Below are 17403 nucleotides of genomic sequence, written 5' to 3'. Positions count from 1 at the left end.
ATTTTTGTTTCAAAGCCATGTAGGCATGCGACAGGTCTTCATCGTAACTGACTTTATGTTTTCTCTAGACACACAGATGAACCATATGTGTTAAAAAATACATAAATGCGCAGGGTATGGCTGGACGACATAGCTAAAAAAATTATACTTCAATATTTTTCAGTCTTTTGACAATATTGTATATGTATCTCAATAATTATGTATTTATTGTGGACTAAATGTAAAATCATGTATACAGTATGTATATGTATTTTTGAGCACTGACGAGCACAGAATGGGGGCTACATGGGTGTCAGACCCTGTCCCTTTCGTTCACAAATCTAAAGGTGCCCTTCACCAATGTATAGATGCCCTTTTAAGCGGAGGTGCCTTTAAGAACGCGGAGGTGCCTTAAATAACGCAGACAGGTAAGCGGAGGAGTCTTTACTACAGTACACCCCCCCACTCAACAACTACTGGCAAAAATGTATTGAATGTTTGACATTTAGCCATGCCCTAGCACAGAGGGGGATCTACTTTATTGGGACAAAAGCTCCAACTTCTTCCAATATCAATTTTAATATCAGTAAACATGATGTAAAAAAGACAGTAGAGATTTGCATGTGCAAACATTTACTAACTGCAGGAGCAAAGCCGAATCAATCCAAACATGATAAAACAATCTAGTCTCAATGCATTTGGTAAAAAGCTGTCTGACTCGTACTTTAGTTTGCTTTAGCCTCTAAGGAGATAGTGCAAACATTAAATAACAAAGTTGATGGTGTGAATAGGTTTTGTGCAGTGAGATTAGAGGTTTTCTCAGTGCAGAGAGACATTGCTTTCTGCTTTTCCTTAAATACTTGCAGAGGTTTGCCAGGCAACCAGCCAAGAAAATGACTTTGTTTGACTGCCAATCAGTTCGGATGGGTGGGTCTGTATTAAATACTGACACTTTTTCGGCAAGCCTAATTGGCTGCAGCTGCCTTTGGTGGGTGGAGACAGGTTAAGAACCAAGGCTGTTGATGGGGAAAAGGGAAGCAGAGAGCTGGTGCAGAGCACACGAACAGCCAGTAGGAGTGAAGCAACCTAACACAATTTAAAACATGGTTAAAAGGCATTGATTCAGCTAAAGCGGATTTCATGAATTTATTTATGGCAAGGGGCTAAACTTTAATCAATAATTATAATATAAAGTCTTTACAAAGAATAAGAAATCATAACAGATTTGCATGTTGCTAGGCAGCTCTACAACCATGGGACAGGTTATCCAATCACAAAACAAACACTAATTTGCTGAGATTTGCAAAATAAAAAAGGACATCCTAGACACATCAGCTGAACGTACTTTCTCAAAGCTTCAAAGGGCAATTCACCTACGGAAAAACTATGAAGATCCCACAATCAGGATGCAAATACACACTTTCGAGGGGCAGGGTGGTTAACTCACTTAAAACCACCTTCCAAGAATTCCCATATAAGCTTATTATGGGATTTCTTGGAACATTTGTGGTACTTAGAAAAAATTAAAACTGCAAATTATGCTAATTCAAGAAAATCACAAATAATAAAGATTGTGTTGGGTTTAGCTGTGCTCTCTATTAACTTATGGTCACTAACATAAACAGCAACTCCAAGCGGTAACGTACAAGGGCTTTTAATTTAATGAAGTAATGCGTGAATAGCCCACATCGATAACCGAAACGCTGCAAAGCGTGAGCGACAAGCAAACATAGATCTTGTTTACCATCACAAAGAAAAATCAATACATTATGAATACTGAATATTAAACTTTGGAGAGTAATAATGTATTCCGCAAGTTAGAACAAATGACCAGATCTATAAAAATGGCATTAAACAAGACTTGAGAAAGCATCATGTTAATTGAACAGGGCCATTAAAATGAATTTTAATTACTTCAGGTTTAATTAGTCTTGCTTACTCTCAAGACCCCCAGGTAAGAAGCTAGAGGAAAAAACGAAAATCTCAACATAGCTCATCAACTCTTCTGGAACTCACCAGACTGGAGTCAAATAGAGCTTTATATTTATTAAAGTTACTGAGATTTTTACACAAAGGAGGTTGTTAGACTGACATTGCTACTCTCAAATGTCCCAAGAACAACTTTTCTAAAGGTATGGGAATCGTAAGGAATTTAATGTTTCTGGTTCAGATTAAGATTCCACTTAATGATTTTATTAACGATTCTTTTAGTACTAAAATAATAATTGGTCCTAACTACTGTATGTACTTTTCATATAAGCGAAACAAACACCATACTACATTTTGGAAACATATTTTTTTCTTACAAAACTCTGTTTTAAATGTGTATCTTTAACAACACATTTAAGAAGTCTCACAAACCTTAAGTATACATAACACAAAACACAGAACTTGGTTTAAATTGAACTAAGTTGGTTCTACAGCCAGTTCTCATTTCCCAACTACACCTTTCTTTATCAACAAGTTATTGAATCATTTTCACAAAATGTGGCATGCCATAACTCCATTTTCATTACATCAGTAAAATGCAAGAGAAAATGTTTGCCCATCAGTTAATACATTTTTCCACGTTTATAATGTGACAGCGCTGGTGAATTAGTCATTCATTGTAATCTGCCTCAACACAAGATTAATTTTCAGTTGGCCTGCGAGGTGATAGATCGTATTACTGCGCATGCTTCCTGTCACTTCTGGGTACTTTCCTTGAAAATTTTCCCCTGGTCTGCCTTTTGTTGTCTTAGAAAATACACAGCAGACATGGACTGACATGGATAGGAGACCTCAGACATTGCTCAAATGTGTTTAAGCTTTTAGAAAATAAAACTGCACACTTAAAATACACATACACATTAAGTCTCATTTGAGGCAATCATCTACAATTATAGAGGCCAGGGAAAAGGTAGACTTCACAATCAAAAGGAATATTCAATTCTATGCTTATAAAAGCACCATGAAAAGAATGCTTTGTTGAGTCCTGCTCTCTGACAAGAATAAATCCTCTGGCTTTCACATGAGTTTTGCTCAGACATTTTTAACGAAAGCCTGAAAAAACCTTAACTGGGTGAAACTTATACAATTACACTACCGTTCAAAAGTTTATGTTCACTTACACTTTGATTATTATTTAATTTTTTTTTCACATTTTAGAATAATAGTAAAGTCATCAAAACTATGGAATAATAGAAATGGGAATTCTGTTGTGAATCAAAACAGTGTATTTTAGCATATTAAAAGTAGTCACACTTTGCCTAGATTTTCTTGACATTTTCTCAACCAACTTGAGAAAATGTTCTCACCCTGGGATGCTTTTTAAACAGTATTGAAGGAGTTCCCATCTATATGTTGGGCACTTATTTGCTGCTTTTCTTAATCATGTGGTCTAAGTCATCAATTTCAAAAATGTAATTTTTTGTAATAAAATAAATGTTTATAAGGCACAATTATATATTTTCTACAAAACTAATTTCAAACATTTAAGCATACGCCTTCAGATCAAAAGCTTTTTAAGATCATGACAAACATTTCAGTCAAGTGACCACAAACGTTTGAACGGTAGTGTATATGGACTGTAGTGCAATATAGACTTAAAGTACACACAAGCACACACACAAGCACACACACACACACACACACAAACACACAGTCTGTCTAGTTTGTAAACTCACTATTCTGCAGCCATGATAAAAAGCGTTAAGCATGAAAATCATGCCATTTTCTGCTGCCTGATCCATCGCTGATTCAGCAAAACATTGGAAGGGCACAGCAGGAACAACATGGAAATGAATAATTATTATTCACCCCTGCACTGTGCAGGAAATTGCTGAATCAAAATTGTTTTGCATTTTTGCGCAACACAAAAACTGCCACCTCTGATTGAACATAACCAGAATGACTGAGCTCACATTTGCATACATAGAGTAAACCCAAATTGTTTCAAATAACTAACAGAATTCTGAAACATTAAACTCTAAAAGATAAAATTATTGATTATCAAAGAGACAAGGCATTGAAAACAATGTATTCATTCCTATGAAGGTGAAAGAAGATTGTGTACAGGAAATCATACATTCTCAGGGGCAGTTTCACAATAAGTCAATGGGTTAAACAAACACACAATATTTACATTACATTTACATTTATTCATTTTGCTGACACTTTAATTAAAAGCAACTTGCAAATGAGGAACACAGCAAAAGCGATTAGTCATTATGAGGCAATAACACGAGTGCTGCAATACAATTTTAAAATTGCCCAGAGAAGTAAAAGTAGGTAGGAAGTTGAGTGGTTCGTTTTTCAGTGAAGAATTAGTAAGACTATAGTAGGAAGATTAGTAGTGCATTAGTAGGGTTGTGTCAAGTGCTCACGAAAGAGATGCGGTCTTAAGGTGTTTCTTTAAAAAAGTTAGAGAATCAGCTACTTGGAGTTTGGAAGGTCGTTCCACCAGCGAGGAACGGCGGAAGTGAAAGTCAGAGGAAGCGATTTTGTGCCTCTGTGAGATAGCACCAAGAGGCGATGTTCACTCACCAATCTCTAGCTTCTGGAGGGCACATAGACTTAGAGGTAGTGAATGTAGACAGGGGGCTGTTTGCGAGCATCGATGCCTTAAACTTGACGCAAAACAACCAATGGCAGTTTAATAAAGAGAGGTGTGACATTCTCTCTCATGGGGCTGTTGAAAACCAAACATGCCACCGTGTTCTGAATTAACAGCAGAGATTTGTCTGTACATCCAGAAAGTCCTGCCAAAAGCGCATTGTAGTAATCCAGTCTAGATATGACAAGAGCTTGGACAAGAAGTTGTGTAGCATGCTCAGGCACAAGCCAATCAGCAATCATCTTCTTATTTAGTTAGCATCTCTGTGACAGCTAATGTAAATTCATTATCACAATATTTTTCTGCACTTAAAGGGACTGGGGAAAAACCAAACTGATTCAATCAAATAGAATCCTCAGAATGATTCATGTGCACGTCAATATGGTTTTGAATCAGCATGTGGCTGCCATCTCTAATTCAGCCCTGTGACAGATTCCTGATCGTGGGTAAAGCAAACAGGAAGTGATTGAGTCAAGATTATGGCTGACCGGAGTTTCCACAGGGTCTCCTGCTGAGTTTCATGTTCTCGGTTTCTTTTGTATGCAGTTAACCCTTTAAAACCCTCGTGAGAAGCTTTTGAGAAAAGTGTCACACACACCGGGGGGCCATTTTGTTCAGAACAATGATCTTAAAAGAGTTCCACACCCTTGCAATGGGTACCCTTCCCAAGGGCCGAAACACTTATGCATTCTTATTACTTTGAAACAACACTAGGGCTGTCAGTCGATAAAATGTTTTAAATGAATTAATTACACAGTTTCATGATTAATTAATCGCATATACAAATATTTGCAGAGAAAGCCCATCATACAACAATAACTCAATATATAATGATTATACATATTTATATCAATATATAATTATACATAGTTATCTTTAAATACTTTAGAATTATATATATATATATATATATATATATATATATATATATATATATATATATATATATACAATATTCAGATAATTAAAATGCTTTACATTCCTGTAGTAGAAGAGTTAATCATTGATAAGACAATACAAAAAGCGGCTTTAGAATACAATGTATTGTTTACTACCATATTATTGATCATAAGTCAATCATTGTCATACAGTTCACAGCAATCCATTTCACAAGTGAATTTGTCAATCAGTTGGAGATTTATTATGAGGGCTTGTTTAAGGGCCCATTAATTTACACCTACATCAGACGTCTCGGGTGCACTGCGTCATAAACATAAAATGTTTAGGTCACTGTGTCAAGTTAAATATAGTTTAATACTCAATTTTTAAACACATCTTGCGATCCCTTAGATCACATTTGCGCTCCTTCGAGTGTTTTGAACGCAAGAACGTAACGCATGTTTGTGTTGATCTGCCTACTGAAGTGTTTTCTTCACTGTATGAACTGCGTTGCTCATTCAGCTGAAATTTCACTTACTGCCCTCTGGAGTAAACAGGTGGTACTACAAGCTTGCATTACTCAGGAATCTTCCTTATTATGGTGCGTGGACATGCGATTAATTATTTTTAATTTTTTTTACGCGTTATTTTTTGTAAAATTAATCGCACTGAAATAACACGTTAAATCGACAGCCCTAAACAAAACATTATCTATTGTAATTTCAAAGCTATGAGTGATCAACAAAGAAAAGCATCCACATAAAACATTTATTATTAACAGACAACTATGTCATTACAAACCTGTATTCTGTTCCAAACCTGTATCCAGCCAACGGCAATGCATAGTTACCACGACTGTCAAGCTTTATACAAGAGTGATTCTCACTAAATCTGTCAATAAAATAAAATAAAAAAAATAAGGAAAAAATAAAGTAAAAAACATTATACAAAAAAAGTATAAAATTACATTTTGCATAACAAAATGAAGCTTTTAATGACTAAATTTCTCTCTGTTCCTCACACAAAGCTTTTGTATAAAAAATCAGTGTGTATATTCTTTAAAACTTTTCCTTATGTGGTAAAAATAACAGCACGCGGGTCTGGAATGACATTCAGGTAAGTAAATAATGGCCGAAGTTTCCATTTGGGTGTACATGAGTTTAGTTGTTGGCATACAGCACTGACTTTCGACCAATGAAGCCAAAGGTAACCTCACAACTGTAATCACTGCAGAGCTGTGTCTATGTGATGGATGATACTGAGCTCAGATACCGGAGGCAAATTACTGTATTAAAAATACCGTTCGTGATGCAATCAGGTCAGCAAAGTCACCATACAAATTGTTGTTGCGTATATTAATATAGGCTGACACACATAAATGTTTGTATATTTGCATAGACAATAAACATTTATTATCAAGGTATTGACACCATCTAAATGTAAAATCCTTTTGCAAATGTTAACTTAAGCCACGTCTACATTAGTACATTATAGTTTTAAATGCATTATGTTTACGCCTCATTTACTAGAACACCATTTTCAACTATCAAACGTTAGTCGATGAGAAGAGTCTTGGTTGACGAAGTTTTGATTGGTCGCAGAAAACTAACAAAGGAAGAGGCGAAGTCACGCAATCAGTGACAGACAGACATGATCGTTTACACGGCTGGTCCATGCGGTAATTAAGTATTCACGTTCAAATCGTCGAACGCCAGTATTACCGCTTGTTGGACACTAAGACCAACCGACCAATCGAAACTTGGTCAACCAAGACTCTTCTCATCGACTAACGTTTGATCCTCTATTAGGGAGTAACGCTACAGTTTTCAGTTTCTTAACATAATTTTTTTTCCCAACGTATGCGGTAATGTAGAGCATCAGAGTAAAATGGTGTTCTAGTAAATGAGGCGTAAACATAGCTTTAATATAATGCATTTAAAATTATAATGTACTAATGTAGACGTGGCTTAAGTTAACATATGCAAATGGGGAAATTTCGTTAAAGGTGCAATATGTAACAATTTTCATGTAATATTCACCTTTTTATTTTGCCAATGTGTGAACGGCTTGTAACGCAACTTAAAAAATTAGCCCTTTCTGGACTTTCTAGGTTGTTTATTAAAGCCTGTAGACTGATTTTCATGAGAAGGGACCCTGAAATGACATTCTTCTTATTGGACAGGTAAATTACATAACTGCAAAGCATGTGAAATATAGTGGCATTAGGATTGATCTGTATAAGTTTAGCTAACTTGATCTCGCCCGCTAACGCTGACAAACTGGAATGCTAGACAATATTCAAGATAATGCAAAAAGACCCATTCATTAGTGTAACATTATTCAGAAAATATAAACATTCTATTATTATAAAACAATAGTGCATCGATATATCAAAATGACAGTTGTGATGGATCAATACTGAATTGTGTCAACATATTTATAATGTACAGTCTAATTTATAAACAGCTACTGTGATCATCCACCAGATGTAGCTAACAGCTATTGATAAAGCTGACTAGCTAACCAGTGCCGTCATAGGCGTTATAATCATATAAATGCAGTCAATGTATCATGCAAAGAAAAGTGATTACTTCAAACTACAGTCTTGCATAGTCAGACCTATATCCACACTTTGTTTTAGCCCTGTTCCAGCACTGGAGAGTCAAATATAATATACAGTCTCAAAGTTTGTAGTAAAACAATCATAACTGTGTAATTTTAATTATGCTACCTCATCTGTCAGCATGATGCCAGAGAATCACATTGAGTCTCTTTATACATTATGTCATTGTTTTGGTTGATGCTCGTTTGCATCCCTATGAAGTGTGTACGAGTGGGAGCACGAGCAACAGTTAGCTGGCTGCAGTTCACTTAACGGCCACAAGTGTCATTAATAACAAGGGTTTCTGAATCTTACATACTGCACCTTTAAGAATGGTTCGGATCAAGCCTACACCATAAAGAAAGACACCTTGATTTTAAAACTTTATTTTACATTTATTTGAAATAAAAAATCTAATGAAACTGGAAAAATGTATGTGCAATTAAAATGTGTGTTGTTGAAAGATGGCTTTACAACAGTTGTCAACATCTCTCTGGCAAAGAGCCATCTTCTGCTGCGCATTCTCTACCAGTCGGGTATTTATGTGACTCCTTGTTGGTTTTTCCAACACATTCAGAATCATAACCGGTTTTTGCCGGTGTCGCTGCAGCTCGCTTCATGTGTGTGCTTGTAAAATGTATATTGTAAAGGTTCATTATTACGGTTTAGTATTTCTCTGTAAAATAGAAATGTAAGCGCAGCGTAGTTCCAGCGGGAAGACTAGCAGCTGTACATCATCGCACCATTAGCTGGGTAATTACCAGCCAATGACATGTAAGTCATTGCTTTACAAGTCTGCTCACAATCTATCACATTACTGTTTCAGTGTGCTAATGCGGCAACCTCCACCACCCCACCACCACCAGTTGAGTCCCATCCTGCACAAGGGTAGGCTTCTCGCCCCTGCCTCCTATCTCCGGCAGGATATGACGGTTCCGAGTACTAAAACTTCGGACTGCCAGACGGGGCATACACCAAAGATTGACATTACTTTTTTGTTTTATATTCATCAAATAAATGTCATCTTCAATTTCACTCAAGTCTGCGAGTCTTCCTGATATTCTATTCAGTGTTAGCAATGTTATTTATAACATTCTTTCTCAGCCCTGGAACTCAAACCATTATCTGATGCCCCCCAAAATATATATTTAAGTAATTTCAATTAATATCATAAACACGCAACAACTAGTCGACTAATGACTTAAACTAACGACTACTAGTCGACTAGGAAAATCTTTGGTTGGGGGCAGCCCTAGAGAACTTAGTCACAAAACAACTGTGACACCATACACAAACAAACAGAAATCAGTATTGGAGTGAAACGTGTCACAATTATAACATCAACTGTTTTTCACTTATTCTAATTAAATTCAGCCCTACAAAGAGAGCAAATGACTACTTTTTCTTTACTTTTTCTCTACTCTCATCTGGATTTCATTTTTTAAATAAATTTGCCATCTAAAAAGGTCTTTCTTGACAACCACTGATTGATGAGAGTCCTGCTATGGGATTGCATCAAAAGTATTGAACTCGTTCACCTGCAGCTGTACTCTCGAAAAGTTTTCAAGAATTTCTGTTCTGAACAGTAATCAGAGGATTCCTAAAGATTTATGTCTCTAAAGCTGTACATATATAAAGGTATGTTCGTTCATACTCTATATTTCAGTGTCCATCCAAATGTGTATGTGTACAAAATGTATGTGTAAACGGTATGTACAAATACCTATGAGTACTAATGAGATCCCCCTGCCCAGTTTGTACCCTCTCCTGATCTCTATCCATACGAGATCTCTCCAGAGGTGCTCGCTAAAACGTTCTAGCCAAACTTAGTCTGAATTCCAACAAGCCGAGAGTAGTTCTAAACAGAACTAAGAAAAAAAAGGTTCATATTTCTAAATACAAAGTTTCCACACTCCACTAAGTATGATTTATGTCAACAGAAACTCCCCTCCACTACAGCTAAAGCCAAACAAACCTAATACCTGCATGACATAACTTAAAAGAGGCTTAAACACTCCCAGAGTTCAAAGTGTGAGTCGAGCGGTATATCATTACTCAGCATCATGCGGATATGTTTGATCTCTCAGCTGCTGGAGATCTCTTGAGTTTGACCCACGATGGCCCTGTGCTGTCAGCAGGCAAACGCCCCATCATGGCCCCTGCGTTCAGCTGCTTTTATGAAACATGAGGGACTTGGACAGAACGTACAAAGATGAGTGTCCTCACATGGTTCTGCTAACAGAACGCTCTCTGTCTTCACCTCTTGGCCCAAATTCCTAAGCCCATGCCAAGATCCACTTCTCACACTGAAGAATAGCAAAGAAAACCCTGAGGAACTGCTGAAGAAATGACTTCAGAATAAGACCAAAAACAAGATGAAAACCTGTCCATCTGTCTCCTAGTCAAGTGACAGCTTATTTAGAACATGATTTTTCCAACACAAACAGTTAATGGCCCTGCTAAGATGTAAACGTTTGCAAAGAGGTTACATTATTATCTATTTAAATATTGAAAATGACTTTGTAATTGCATTTTTAACCATGCTTCTGACAATACCACAAATCACATTTAAGTTTATGGTGCAATCAAACAGTTGCTTAATTTCAGGGTTGAGCTAGGGCAGGAAAACAGCTATTCTGAAGCTTTTATCATCATGAACAAGCAATTTTATTGTCATTGTACAAACATAACAACTTTGTTCCAATTTAAGTTAAATAATAGATAAAAAAAACAAGTATTCAAATAAAGTTGTGAAACATCATCCAAATGGCTGTGATATTTGTAACAAGAAGGCATACAGAGACTAGTAGTATTTGTCTGTATTTTTTATAAAAATTATGACAGTAAATCTGTTAATTATTTTATCTCTTAACATTCAAACATTTTAGAATACATATGTGATCCAATAATTATCCAGATAAATCTAATAAATTCCACAAAAATTAGGAGGAATTGTGAGAAAATAAATAAATAAACTATGATATATATATATATATATATATATATAAGAAATATACAATTAAATATATTTTATTTATATATATTTAATATATACAGTATTTCTATTTACATATTATATATAGTTTATATTATATGTGTAGTTTTATTTATTATATAAAATAAGATCCAGAAATTACATTACAAAGAAATAGAGGGGAATTTATAAAAAAAATGCAGTAGTCAGTACTCTTATTTAGAATACTTTAAGAAGAGATATAAAATCCCCTATTACATTTAAAATGATACAATTTAATATATATAATAATAAAATATAATAAAATGGTAATATATAACAGGCTAATAATAATAATAATAATAATAATAAAATGCTGTTTTTGTTGAATAAAAATCCTAATTCTTCACATCACAAATTTTTTTTTTTTTTTTTTAAAGAAAAAGAAAAGAAAATTCCAGGTAGCACAATTTCAAATGGAGATTAAATGAGACATTTATTCCAGGGTTCTGATTATCTATTTGTGTTCATGACTGCAGTTTAAATCTGGGCTGGTCCTAATCCCGAGGCTGTTCTTTGAGCAGGTGAACTCAGCCTAAGACTTTCCCACGATCCCCGGACAAATCCTCTGCCCTGAACCCTCGGCAGAGCGCTGCCATCTGGCCCCTCTGTGTTCTCTATGGGAGGGCAGACGTCAGCTGCACGGCCAAATTCAGCGTTCCACCACAACCCCCACACACCCGACATCTGACATCATGATATATATTCGCCTACATTTCCATAGTGGCACAATGTATTGAAGGGATAGTTCCCCGCTAAAATGGAAATTCTCACCCTCATGTTGTTCCAACAAGACTTACTTTCTTCTGTGGAAGACAAAATTAGATTTTTTGGCAGAAGGACAGCCTCAGTCACCATTACCTTTCACTGTATACAAAAAAGATAAAGATGCAATGAACTTTAATGGTAACAGAGGCTAACATTCTGCCTAAAATCTCCTTTTGTGTTCCATGGAAGAAATAAAGTCATTCAGAAAAAAAAAAGGCAGAGTAAATTATGCCAGTAAATTAATTTAGTAACCTTATTCATAAAATGAAAAGATACAAGCTACTGAAAACAGACTTTTAAGATAAAAACCACCAAACCGCAATGTAGCCGAATGACATAAATATTACGTAGACACAACAAAAGACCCTGACCTCACAATATACACCTTGACTTTTGGCCTGTTCCACAACGATCCATTATCACAACATGAGGCAGAAGACAAAAACAGACCCCCACCCCCTTTCAAATCACCCCAGACAGAAATCTCACTCCAAATATCTTACTCCAAAATAAGATTTTCCTTTTCTGATCACAAAATCTTTCCTCTCCGCACCCCCCTCCTTTTCCCACTTATTCTAAGCTGCCATGTGCTATCGTTTGATTACAGTCAGAAAGAAAAAGCGTCTGGCTGATGAAGAGAGCGTCCCGGACTGGCCGCTCTTAAAATGTGTGACATTTCCTTGGTGAGAGCATGAGAACTGATTCTCCACAATAGCGAGGTCTCCATGCCCGGCCAGTAACCATGGAAGCAGATGCTGTCTATCTCCCCTGCCCCTTACCTCCCAGTGGCCACAGGCTGCTCCGCACTCAAAAGAGGGTCCGCCTCAATTTCTCTTCATCCTGACCGAACTTGCATGCTCTTCAAAGGGAGCTATTCAGCAGGTCATTGGTCTAGACTTGTTTGCACGGTCCACAGAGCAGCCTTGATGTAACCCTTGCTCTCTGCCTGCCGTGGAAATGCAGACTGCAGGGAACGCTGGGGACGTGGATTTGAAAAGAAGCCCCGTCCGATTTTGTCATTGTGCCTTTTCATTCATCGATCGAATGCATATCGAACCTTCTGTCGGTGCATGTGAAACAGATAGCTTAGCCAGCATTTTTCTTCCTCCGGTCAGTCTGGACTGCTCCTTTCGTGCTCTAATTTCTAATTTCATTTAATGATCAGACATTTTTCTAAAGTATGATTGTTTTAAATAATCATATTTTTAGGTTCTAATATTGTTTACTAAATGATTTATCTTCTTTTCTATTTCTCTCCCTCTTTCATAATACAGAAAGAGGCAATTAACAAACAAATCAAGAAAATAAAATGAGGTAAGAGTGACATAAATGTTTAAAAGTATAAGCAATAAATAATACCTGCCTATTATTACACAAAATATCACACAATTATCTTATTATTTTTTTAAAGATAATAACATTGACAGAGGTGGTTTTGCATACATATGTATATATATATATATATATATATATATATATATATTCAGTGTATGTATGAAAAAAACATATACATACACACACAAATATAGTAAATAACCTACTGTTATTTCAATGTCTATTATTAGAAATATGAATGTGAACACATGCTTGAATCTGACATTAGACTTCCTCCTTAAAATGAAATACAGAACATTTTAGCTTTAATGCCTACTACGCAAAAACGTATATATTTTGTTCATTGTATTATTAAAAAAATTTAAATCAAATTCGTTTTTTTAAATATCTTGTATAATTGTCTTTTTTTGTTGTTTTTTGTATTTTTAGTTTAAGGATTTGAATTCCTAAAACTAGGAACATTAATAATTTTTACAAATACAAATATTTTCTTATAGGAACAATAATGTCTGTTAAAACTATTTAATTTCTTTTTTTCACAATATTACTAATATATATCAACTAATATTTGCACATATAGAATTAATATATAATTTCTATGATTTTTGGGAGATATTTTATAATCTATTTTTGGGTTGCATTTCCAGATTTTAGAAAAGTCAGTCAGTGAAACGCATGTTTTGAAGCAGATATCAGTGTCTCTTTCTGTTCTTATTCAAATGATTTAGAGACACAGGGACGAAGACACTCGCTGTCCATATGACGCTGAGACCTCAGCAGAATGTGAGCAAATTCAAAGGCGAAGGAAGGAAAGAGATCAGCCAAGTGAGAAGACAATGTCATTGTTGTCAGGACGCAGAAAATCAATGCCGTAAAAGCAAAGAGGAAAAAAAATTAGATCTGCTCTGGGGAGAGACAAGCACTCACAATAAAGAACAATTTTACCGCAGCTCTCTCGGATATGAGCAGACAGCAGAATTAAATAAATAATTTGCTCTTTTACATAGAATTTGCAGCTCGATTCTTCAGAGGGATTAATTAAATCATTGCCTTGCAGACACTTTGTGGATTTTATTTATAAGGTTTACAAAGCTTTCAATTCTCTATATGTTGTAGCCTATAAGTATGTAAATTACAAACAGAATTAGCCACATAATATGTAGTATTTTGCATCGAAAATAAAATGATGTTCAAAAATGTTGCAATGCAAAACTTTTATTTCAAACAGCATAAATTTGATTTTAAAGTTATTAACCGTTTTTAATAGGTCTGGTTAAACAAATAATACATTATATTATATATTGCAGCTATGACATAAAACATGTATTGTTCTAAAAATACATCATATATAAATAATATCAACAAAGACGATACTGATTAGCCTGTTACTATTTTAATTTAATAAGAAATATAAACCATACTTAATTACAACTATAATATAAAAAATATGATTAAACCAGCCAAAAGTATATTAGCAATTGAATGCAAAGAAAAAAGTCCATGCAAATATACAAGAGTCTACGTGTACATTTAAGAGAGATAACGGGAGGAGAATTTGAATATTTATGATTCCAAAATATTATAAAATAAAATATTTGAAATATACATTGTAAAATAATTATACAACAAAATACTATGGGACCACATTATTTAAAATGTCACCCATAAAAGCATTTCATCATCACCATAAACATGTTTATTTTAACTATAATCATATTTACATAGATTTCATTTTTATTTTAATATCAGCAGTGTAATAACTGCAGCTTGATTACATCACCAGAGACAATTAATGCCTTCTTTACAACTAAACATATTTTATTTAAATTGAAAACTATTTGTATTATTTAATAATCATTTATTATAACCTTTTCATTTGTATAATTATTTGTACTGCAGTGTAGTTAAGTTTATTTAAAAAAAAATATAATCATGCATATTTACACTTCTATATGAAATAACATTTATACTATTTGTAAACTCATTGTATGCATGTAGCATGCAGTAAATTTACAAAAATATAAGTAATGCATTTTAAAGGAGAATTCTTCTGCTTGTTTGTGAGGAATAACCACACAATCAGGATGACCACATGCAGATATCCACATGGGTGGGAAGAAATGCAGCAAACATGCTCAGACAGCGTGAAGATGCAGAGTTTAATCTCTTCCAGAGAGCCAGTGAACCTCACGGCTACACATAATTGAATACATCCCTGCACAAATCACCACTAATGCTCAGACCATTCAAAATCACTGATATGCTCCAGAAACATTTTTAAGTGTGGTTTTTATTCTTTTAAAAAAATCTACAAACATTCTGACTTGAACTATTTGATGCTGAAAATGTAAATTGTAATGAAACTGATAACATACATAATCAAAGCAATTGGAGCAAATAATGCCCAGACAGAATGAAAGAGCATTCTGATCTACATCTTCATATGGACTGCCATCTATCTGTCACTCCCCTTGAATGACAACAGGACAAAACTGATTAAATGGAATGAGAGGAGAGGAGAGAGTAAAAGTGAGCCATTTTAAACAGCACCATAAACCTGTACAAACAGCAAGAGACTTATGCTTTCATGTTAGTTCTCATTTGTGTCATTAGCTACCTGCTGAAATAATCTTCCCTGGCAAATTATATGTACTTTCCAATTAGTCGCTTTGGTAAGAAAATTACATCAGAAACAAACAAATATGCAAGAACAGATGAGGAAAGAGAAACCCGCCTGGTAAATGGTCTTTAAAGGTGTACAGCAGCCACAAGAACGTTATTTTTATCCTTTCTGTCTGGGCAGGAAAGGGCCAATGCTCAAAACCCCCGACGTCTCCTTCACTTTATAATAGCTCTCTGGTTTGACATTTAGAGCCCCTCTCACCCCCCACAGGTCAAACACACATTCATTCACCTGCGTACACTGCTGTGGCAGCTGTATTGTTCTTTAATGTATTGTAAAACAGCCTTATTGTTAACGTAGCAACACACAACGGGTAATACGTTTATTACTGCTGTCAAGTTTTGCAGGTGTATTTAGCATTTTAAAAAGAAGAGGGAAACAAATCAGCCATCAGGCATTTTGGAGTAATACATTTACTTTATTCAAGGTTCTTACTAATTAATTTTCCATGACTTTTCCAGTTGGTCGTTAATAATTTATTTTATATAATTTCAGAGATTGCATTAATAAAGAGTCATTTCTGGAGCAGACCATTTAAAAAAATGATAAATATATATATAATTTTTGCCATAGAAATGAACATTTTAAAATCTCCAGTTTTTCCATGATCTATGGAATCCCTGTTTATATTAAATTCTAAAGACAGAGAGGAAATTGCTCAATCAAATTCAGGCAGGAAAGTGCAATTCAACCCATGAAACGAATCTCAAAGCAAATGTTTTGAGATGGTAAACTCCAGTAAACCCACACCTCACGATCAGAGCTCAGCTCGACAGGAACAAAAGGGCAGCCCTATCATCACAACACAAAGAGCTTTTAATTATGTGCTCCTGTAAGACAGCGGGACGCTACAGCTCCTGCAGTGTCTAAACACCCACATATTTAGGAATACCTAACACTGTAGCACAGGTCTTTCCCTTGTGAAACACACAGCTTTGCACATGAGTGTGCTAACAATTAAAGAGTCTGCTTTTGTGACTCATTCTGTAAACTGAAGGAGAAACAAAAAAGTGTCTTCTCCTTTAGAATAATATTAACACGATCCAGATACACATATTTACAGGGGTATTCCAGTGACTTCACATCTCTGCGTATTTGATTTCTGGTAAACGGGATGTTTCCAGATATGACTACAGTAACGTCAGACTTATCTTTGTAGCCAGAGAAAAATGTGGTATTTGGAGTAATCTGCAGTCGTGACTCATGAATTCATGTCTGGTTCAGCAGCAACACTGTGAAAAACAATGAGAGGTCCATGCATTGCTGAGAACGGCCATATTTAACAAAAACAAACAAAATGAATATAAATGCTTATGAGATTTTTTTTTTTCAGACAATTGATTGTCACTGGTTTGAATTAGAAAGTGCTACAATTTTCTATCTATCTATCTATCTATCTATCTATCTGTATGTCTGTATTGTTCTTCTGCTAAAAATATAAAAAATATTAAAAGAAATTAAGCGATTTTTCAAAATGTATAGAAATATACATCAAATATATATTTGAATATATATTACATTCATTACATGAATGTTGTCTAATTAATTTT

General features: G+C 35.0%; 2 long non-coding RNA genes across 2 annotated transcripts in view; one reads left to right on the top strand and one right to left on the bottom strand.

The window, feature by feature from the left end:
* Positions 1-17403, bottom strand: part of LOC127636277 (uncharacterized) — a 63194-nt gene that overhangs the window by 32262 nt on the left and 13529 nt on the right. The gene's annotated exons all lie outside the window — the stretch shown is intronic.
* Positions 12653-14282, top strand: LOC127636278 (uncharacterized). Its single transcript, XR_007969567.1, has 3 exons — positions 12653-12945; positions 13110-13149; positions 13899-14282. It is a non-coding gene; the product is annotated as an uncharacterized LOC127636278 (long non-coding RNA).

Source organism: Xyrauchen texanus, chromosome 44, assembly GCF_025860055.1.
Source record: "Xyrauchen texanus isolate HMW12.3.18 chromosome 44, RBS_HiC_50CHRs, whole genome shotgun sequence".
Lineage (NCBI taxonomy): Eukaryota > Metazoa > Chordata > Actinopteri > Cypriniformes > Catostomidae > Xyrauchen > Xyrauchen texanus.
Note: the sequence above shows the minus strand (reverse complement) of the source record. Positions and strands in the feature narration are given on the sequence as shown.